Source organism: Sphaerodactylus townsendi, linkage group LG05 (assembly GCF_021028975.2).
Source record: "Sphaerodactylus townsendi isolate TG3544 linkage group LG05, MPM_Stown_v2.3, whole genome shotgun sequence".
Classification (NCBI taxonomy): domain Eukaryota; kingdom Metazoa; phylum Chordata; class Lepidosauria; order Squamata; family Sphaerodactylidae; genus Sphaerodactylus; species Sphaerodactylus townsendi.
In genome coordinates this window covers 43,971,669-43,979,595 of record NC_059429.1, presented here as the reverse complement: position 1 = coordinate 43,979,595, position 7,927 = coordinate 43,971,669, and the positions used below count along the sequence as shown (strand labels likewise).

The following is a 7,927-nucleotide window of genomic DNA, read 5'->3' as shown; positions in this document are numbered from 1 at the left end:
CTTGAGGGTTGCTCATCATACAACTGGCCTGGGTCATAGTTTTCCCAGGTAGACGCTGCCAGGGAGAGGAAAGGAAGGTAAGGTGGAGATAAGTGCACAGATAAACTCAGGTTGTCTGGTGTGTGGGAAAGGGAGAAGGAAGCAGGAAAAGAAAGAGGCTATGGGGACTTTTAAGGATGGCAAATGGGAAGAGGAAAATGAAATGCCCCCTGCCATTCCTTGCAGGTCTTCTGCTTGTGTTTCACATTCATGAAAAATGGTGATCTTACAGGTGAGTCCACATTAGCTAAGAGTATAAGCACAAAAAACAAACAAACAGAGCTTTTCTCAAAATGTAATGGATGCACCAACTCCAATATTGCAACAGAAAGCAAGTGTGTTTTGTTCCTGGGGCAGCCACTAAAAGGAACATGCGCATTCAAAGAGAGGGTGCGGAAATTCTGAAAGCTGAGGGTCTGGTTGGTTGGGAGGTGTGACTCTGAAGCCAGGGTGTAAAACAGCACCAGAAACAGTTGTGGAATGCCTTAAATATCTATTCATCACTATAAGGCAACAAAATTTCTTGTGTTTGACCATATTCGGTCTCTGTCATTTCTCAAGAGTAACCAACTGGCTGAGGTGATAGAGTGGGCTTCAGTGTTATACAGCATTAAACTTAGTAGTATCTTTTCTTACCATCCACTCACACTTTGATCAACTCTTTCAAAATAAGCAAGCCACAGTGAGAAGATGCACAGATGTCAGATGGCCAGGGAAAGAAACAGCAGAACTGTGCTTTGCTTTCACCATTATTTGATTACATTAATTATCAGCTCAAGGACATTATGCAGAGAGTGCTGACCTTCGGTATATGTTTTATATGGAGCTGTGTTGTCCAAGGCCACCCAATGCAGAGGAACAGTCCTGCAGCAGGGAAACACATACCAATTCAGTATTAGAGCTTAGGGATTTCTTATTGTTTTCATACTCTGATTTTTCAAACTGGACTGTGAATGCTTCACTCCTCATATTTCAGTTCAGTAAACTGTGTGCACAGAATTCATATCTGAGACAGAGTTTGTTGGGTCAAACATACCAATTTAATGACTGAGGTTAATTGTTCTGTTACAAAAGTCCAGAAGCTTCTAACAAACAATAGGAGGGCAGCCTTCCTCCTCATGAGTGAGTCATTGGGAGCTTAATTAAAAACACACACCAGTGTCCTGTTGTCTCCACAGATTTTCCGTTGTCTTCTAAGTATATTTTGTAATATTTTATTTTTCCCCCTATATGGACAGGTTGCTCCATTTTGTAGCAAATACATCTCTCCAGATTAGCCCTGGAGCAATACTTCTAAGGATCCCATCCGTTTGCAAATGGTTTTGGGTGGTAGTCATAATGCTCTGGAACTAGACACCCAGTGAGACTTTCACAGCCCAACAATGCAAGTTTTTAATAAAATGTATTTGTGTGTGTGTGCCATCAAGTTACAATTGACTTAAGCGAACCACATAGAGTGTTCAAGGCAAGAGACATTTGGGGGTGGTTTGTCATTGCCTGTCTCTATGTCACAACACTGGTATTACTTGGAGGTCTCCCATCCAAATTCTAGCCACAGTCAAAGTGGAGAGTGTGTGACTGGCCCAAGGTCACCCAACAAGCTCCGATGGTACAAGTGGGGATTTGAAGCTGTGTTTCACAGCTCCTAATTCAGCACCTTAATCACTACACTTTTCTGGCTCTCAGTAAAATGTCTAAGACCTTTTACAATGGCCTTTTAGAGTATGTGAATCCACCTGATTGTTCACCAAGCCTTGGTAGCTTCTGCATTGACTCATCTTATTCACAACAATAGAGGAATAACCATGGGCTTTGCAAGGGTGTTCTGAAAGAAACTGCAGATTACTTTCGCCTGAGTCTATAACTCTATCAATGTACTTGCATTGCAGGTGGGGTTGCCATATTCCAGGTAGGGCCTGTAAACTTCCTGGAATTACACCTCTAGAGCAGGGGTGTCAAACATGCAGCCTGGGGGCTGGATCTGGCCACTTGAGAGGGCTTATCAGCCCACGAGCTGGCTGAGGCAACCCACCCCACCCTGCTCCCAATGTGGCATGGTGAGCCTTCTGCAGGCTTGTCAGTCAAGGCAGCCACCATACCCCACTGTGGGCTCACCAGACCAGACCTCCACTCCACCCCACTCTGCTTTTATGTCCTGGCAAGAAGGTCCAGGAATCCACCCCACCCCACCCCTAATCAATACTGTTGAGTTACACAGACCCTCCTTGTGCCAATATGGCTTTCAAACCTGCTGGTGGCTCACCAGCTGAGGCAGCCACCTCCATCTCCCAGTGCCAACCACCTCCTTTCATGCTGATCTGGACTGGCAAGACTGCTGCGAGCTTGCCCGCTGAGACAGCCCCCCCGCCCTCCAATGCTGATTACCTTTTCCAATGCTGTTATGGACTGGTGAGCCGACTGTGGACTCACCAGTGAGGCAGCCACCCTCACTCCCTGGTGATAATCAACTCCTCCAATGATGATCTGGCAAGCTTGCTGCAGGCTCACCAGCTGAGGCAACCATCCTTCTCCAGTACCAACCACCTCACCCTGTGCTGTTCTGGACAGCAGGCAGCGACCCCATCCCTGAGCCCAACCGAGAAGGAGAAGAAGAGTTTGGATTTATACCCCCTTTCTCTCCTGTAAGGAGACTTAAAGGGGCTTACAAAGTATTTTCCCTTCCTCCAGAGGCGTAGCTGGGCCAGAGTGTGCCCGGTGCGCACTCTGGCTTTTTTGCCCCCCCCCCCCGCAGGGGTGCCCCCCCCTCCCACTTACTTTAAGAAACCGAGCAGGCTGGAGAACAGACCTTCCTGTTCTGGTGGGAACTACATTTCCCAGGATCTCCTAGGAAATGTAGTTCCCACCAGAACAGGAAGGCCTGTTCTCCACCCTGCTTGGTTTCCTAAAGTGAAATTATTGGAAGGAGAAACACACATGAAGGTTAAGCTATTGGGGGGGGAATCACGCCGGGCCCCCCGCGGCGCCCCCCCCCCACTTACCTTGGAAAACTGAACAGGCTGCACAACAGGCCTTCCTGTTCTTATGGGAACTACATTTCCCAGGAGACCCTGGGAAATGTAGTTCCCCTAAATAGGAAGGCCTGATTCTCCAACCTACTTCAGGTTTTTCTAGGAAGCAGAGATGATGTGAGTGAAGTGCTACTGAGGGGAAGGTGCTACAGGGGAGGGGCTGGGGAGTTTTTAAGCCCCCATATGACCCAAATTTGGTACATGCGCCCGATTCACATCAGCAGCACCCCCCATCCCCTGGGAGCTTCGCTGCTGCCTTCCTCTACCCAAAACAGACACCTTGTGAGAAAACTGCAGCTGAGAGAGTTCTGAGAGAGCGACTAGCCCAAGGTCACCAAGCAGGCTTCATGTGGAGGAGTGAGTAAACAAACCTGGTTCACCAGATTGGAGTCTGCCGCTCAGTGGTGGGATTCAGCCGGTTCGCACCACTTCAGCAGAACCAGTTGTTAAAATGGTGCTTGTAAAAAACCAGTTGTTAAATTATTTGAATCCCACCACTGCTGCCGCTCATGTGCAGGAGTAAGGAATCAAACCCGGTTATCCAGATTAGAGTCCACTGCTTTAAACCACTACACCATGGTGGATTCCACACAGCATAAATATAACATCTTTTGGACAATATAAAAAGCATTTTGGGGAAATAGCATCACTTTCAATGTTCAATGTATTGTCGAACACTTTCAATGTTGTTTTAACTGGGAACCCTAGATTCTCCTTTTAAGGTGGATTTGAAAGGAGAACCTGGGTTCCCTAGTTTAAACACCCTTGAAAGTGATGCTATTTGGGGATGGATTCCAGGATCACAGTGGCTGCCCGCGGGGGGGGGGGGGGGCAAAACTCAGATTTTTCACTGGGCTCCATTTTTCCTAGTTATGCCTCTGCACGGAGGGGAGGGCAGAAGGGACTGCCAGCTGCCCGCCCAGCCGGTGGGGGGGAGGGCGGGGCGGGCAGGGGAGTCTGCCATCCCTGGCCTCAAAGAGCTGCCCCCCGGAACCCCTCCCCCATAAAAAAAAATCCATACCTAGGTCACTGAGTGAAATATAATTGATGATCCTAGAGAAAATTAGTATTCTCAAAGAGTCACATTGTTCACGAGAAGTTTAAAAAAACCACTAGAAATGATGTCTCATAGCACTAAAACATTTTAGGAACATACTGTCAGCAATACTAACTTTTATTGTAGCCATGCCACCAAATGAGAATCTATTTTCCTATTGCACATGCATTTCAAGAATTTCCCCCAATTGTGTGATTATTATTTTGTATTTAAACAAAGTAGTACCATTGTTTTAGACTCCAAAGCCAGAAACTGAGATTGACACAAATATCTTTTTTAAATGCATAAGGAGTGAGGGAAGTTTCTTTCGCAATGAACACCTGCATGCGTTGAGGGACTGAGGGGTTAGAACAGGAAAGGGATGAAGGAAGAACACTTGCCAGCTAGCCTTTTCAATTTTGGGAACTGTGACAACTTTGCATTCCATAATGCTTGAGCTCGTTTTCTTCTATTGGTTTATTTTCTATATGATTTCATATTTTTTAAACTTTTCTTCATGCTATTGTGATATTATGACACACAGATAATCAGCCTTTCAAAATGGATTCCCCAAGAGAATTTGTGAATTAATGTACAACACTACATGAAAAAAACATATTTCGAGTGAGGATTCTTAGCTCTGGGTCACCAAATAAGCACTCAGTCCTGGCTCAATTCCTATATTTGAACCCTTGAACTCTGGGGAGCAGGTACACATTTCCAGTTCCATACTTCGTATCACTTACATTTTTATCTTGCCCGTTATCCAAGGAGCTCAAAGATGATTCTGCCCTCGCCTAATGACCCACGGTAAGCTTCTAGACTAAATGGAGATTTGAACCTAGGTCTCCCAAACCGTTGTCAATTGCTGTAGCCAGTACCCTACTCTAGCTCTGTACCTTGGGGGAAAAAACTGCAGATTGTTAACTGTATCTACTGTTGTTTCTGACACTTTGGCGGCAAAACACCAATTTTGATCTGGATTATATTTCTACCCCAAAAATTGCAGTGCATCTTGAAACAGAAAAATGTCCCATAATTTTTTAAAAGGCGTTTGTAGTAACAGAAGACATTGCCTTCAACATTTAAATACTCAGAATCTGAAAATACATTTTCACATGAGGTTGAAAATAAGTGCATTAATAATATTAAACATTGGTTCTTTGTGCACAACACAAATAAAATGTCTTGCAAATGTTATAAAAAGACAGTTTAGTAAACTTTGTTGCAGGGCTGGAATATTTTTCTACTCCATTAACATATCTCTTTGTGGTAATGTAGATGTTCTTCAGGCTATCTGGAGGGGGTCATCAGCTGGCAGGAAGGATATTTCTCTGCAGAGTACGCTTTCTATTCTGCACAGATCTGGGCCCCTCTGAAAACATCTAAAAGGACAACAGCATTTTTCTAAGGGTGAGTTACTTAGAGTTCCTCAGATTTTGTTCCTTGAGTGCTTAGCCACCCATTATGTATTTATGACTTTATGAGGAATTTTACAACTCTCCAAAGGTTACGAAATGCATTAATGTGCCTTTCCTTTATAGCTCAGAATAAATTCTCCAACAAGTTCCTTCCTGTCCAACTCCAGTGAGAAAAATCACGGCTTTTCTGAGCCTGTAATTCAAGATACAATCCATAAATTATCCTCTGAAGAAAGCAAAAGAAAGAGATTATTCTGCTGAGTTGCATGCATCACCCTCAGCATGTGCAGCTGAGAAACAGTCTTCACATGGTAATAAGTAATTCCTTACGTGGCATCAACATATGATCTTACTTCCATACAAAGTCTTCTAGAATAAAGTCATTATATATTCAGTCATTGTGAGAGGATCTATCTGGAACTCACTTTTATTTATTTCTTCTCTAAGGGACTTCAGAAAATTACCATGATTATTTGGTTGAATTTAAGTATTTAATATAGTTTTAGCCCCCCTTCCTGACTCTGAGAAACCTGGGGCAGCATATATTAAGTCACCCTTTCTCCATTTTTTCCTCATAACAACTCTCAGTCCCATCCAAACCCAGAGGCAATGAGCTACAGCACCAATGCAACACTGCCCCACTGCCTTCGGAAGGGCTTTTCAGTGGTGTGGGAATCAGGGAAAAGCCTAGACCGCCCTACCACCGAAAAGCCCCATAGGGTGGAATGAATATACACCACTGAAAAGCAGGTGTATATCCACGGGTCAGCCCTCAATCCTGGTAGGGAGCCAACTGAAGTCAGTTCTGCCCCCAGGAATGCCTGGCTCCCTTCCCACTCTGGTGCCCAAATAAGACACCAGCGCAGCCCCGCTGCAGCCTGAACTTCTGGATTCTGTGGCACTAGAGCTGTGGGGTGGTTGGCCACTGGCGTATCTGGCCCTCTTCCAGGGTAAGTGCCCTGGGGAGGACATGTATGTTACTGTGAGGGCGTGCCACTCCCACTAGCCCTTTTGGCCCCTTCCTATGTGGTAAATTAAGCTCAGAGAGAGTGACCAGCCCCCCGCCCGCCCACCCCAAGTCTGCAACACACAACACACACCCGGCATGGCACAAGACACACAACACACACCCAGAATCCGAGAGGGGAAGGGAAGGGGGACCCTGGGTGGCCACTCCTCTCTCCTCCCTGCACCTAGGGTAGCCCTAGCCCAGTGGTGGCGAACCTTTGGCACTCCAGATGTTATGGACTACAATTCCCATCAGCCCCTGCCAGGATGGCCAATTGAAGCCATAGCAGGAAGGGCTGATGCGAAGCCAAGCAATCCACTGCTTATCTGGATGATATAAGAGTTCGCCACCACAGCCCTAGCCCTACCCCATACCTGCTGAATCACAAAGCACAGAGAGAGAAGGCGGCGGTGGCAGCGGGGGAGGATGTTTGTTTATTGTCTTGCAGGTACAAATGCCTGGAGAAAGCTAGAACAGATGAGAATGGAGGGGTGGGGGCGGCTATCAAGGGAGTGAGTGAATACAGGGAAGGAAATGATTGGATTCTGGGAAGCAATGCTTGGGAGAAAGGGGAGAAAGAGCCAGGCATGGGGGGGGGGGGGGAGGATACGCTGAGATAATGGAATGCATGGAGATGCACTGACCCGACCGATGAGAGAGCAGGAGGGAGGCGGTAGGAGAGGGGGGAAAACTAAGAAAGCAAAACCTGGAGTCGCAGCCGACGGCTTAATTGACCCGTGTCTTCCCATTGGCTGGGTGAAATCACATCACTGCTGAGGCGGGAATCTGAAAAGTGAGGCAGTCGGCTGCATTTACACACCAAGCCAAACCAATCAGGAGTGAAACCGTTTCCTGGCAAAAAGGTGTATATACAACCAGGTACAGGAAAAATGTGAGGTAGGGGGTTGGATATGCGACAGATCAGGAACTGTGCCGTGGCACAGGGCTCAACGGTGCGTAAATCGTGCAAAAACCGCCACTACCCCAATTAATTGTTCTAGAACAAAACTGTAGTGTAAAAAGGGCCACAGTTATCTTTCCACAGTTTATAGCACACTGTGTTTACACTACCTAGCATATAAGGTTCTGTTGCAATGCTTTAAACACCACGGTTATTGTAATGAAAGCAGTATTTGGGGATGCGGCACAGGCAGTGTAATTTAATAGGCCTCACATCCTGTTTTTACACACATTTTTGGTATTGATGCACAGAAACAGAGAAGAATCCCTGCTCATTTCCTTCATAGCCAGAATGGCTCCATAAAATGAGCAAGGATTGAAAAGTGTTATGTCATTATAACCAACGTAAAACAGCTGGTAGCATGCTGAACTGACATGTAAGCAAGTGTCATTTTATGAGGTTTTGTGTCATAGTAAAATATTGGTTTGGTTC

At 46.0% G+C, this 7,927-nt stretch overlaps 1 long non-coding RNA gene across 1 annotated transcript; it reads left to right on the top strand.

The window, feature by feature from the left end:
* The first annotated feature begins 3,376 nt into the window (after window positions 1–3,376).
* On the top strand, window positions 3,377–5,822 carry LOC125432906. The gene is made up of 3 exons (XR_007244565.1): window positions 3,377–3,425; window positions 5,386–5,517; window positions 5,649–5,822. It is a non-coding gene; the product is annotated as an uncharacterized LOC125432906 (long non-coding RNA).
* Window positions 5,823–7,927: the final 2,105 nt, after the last annotated feature.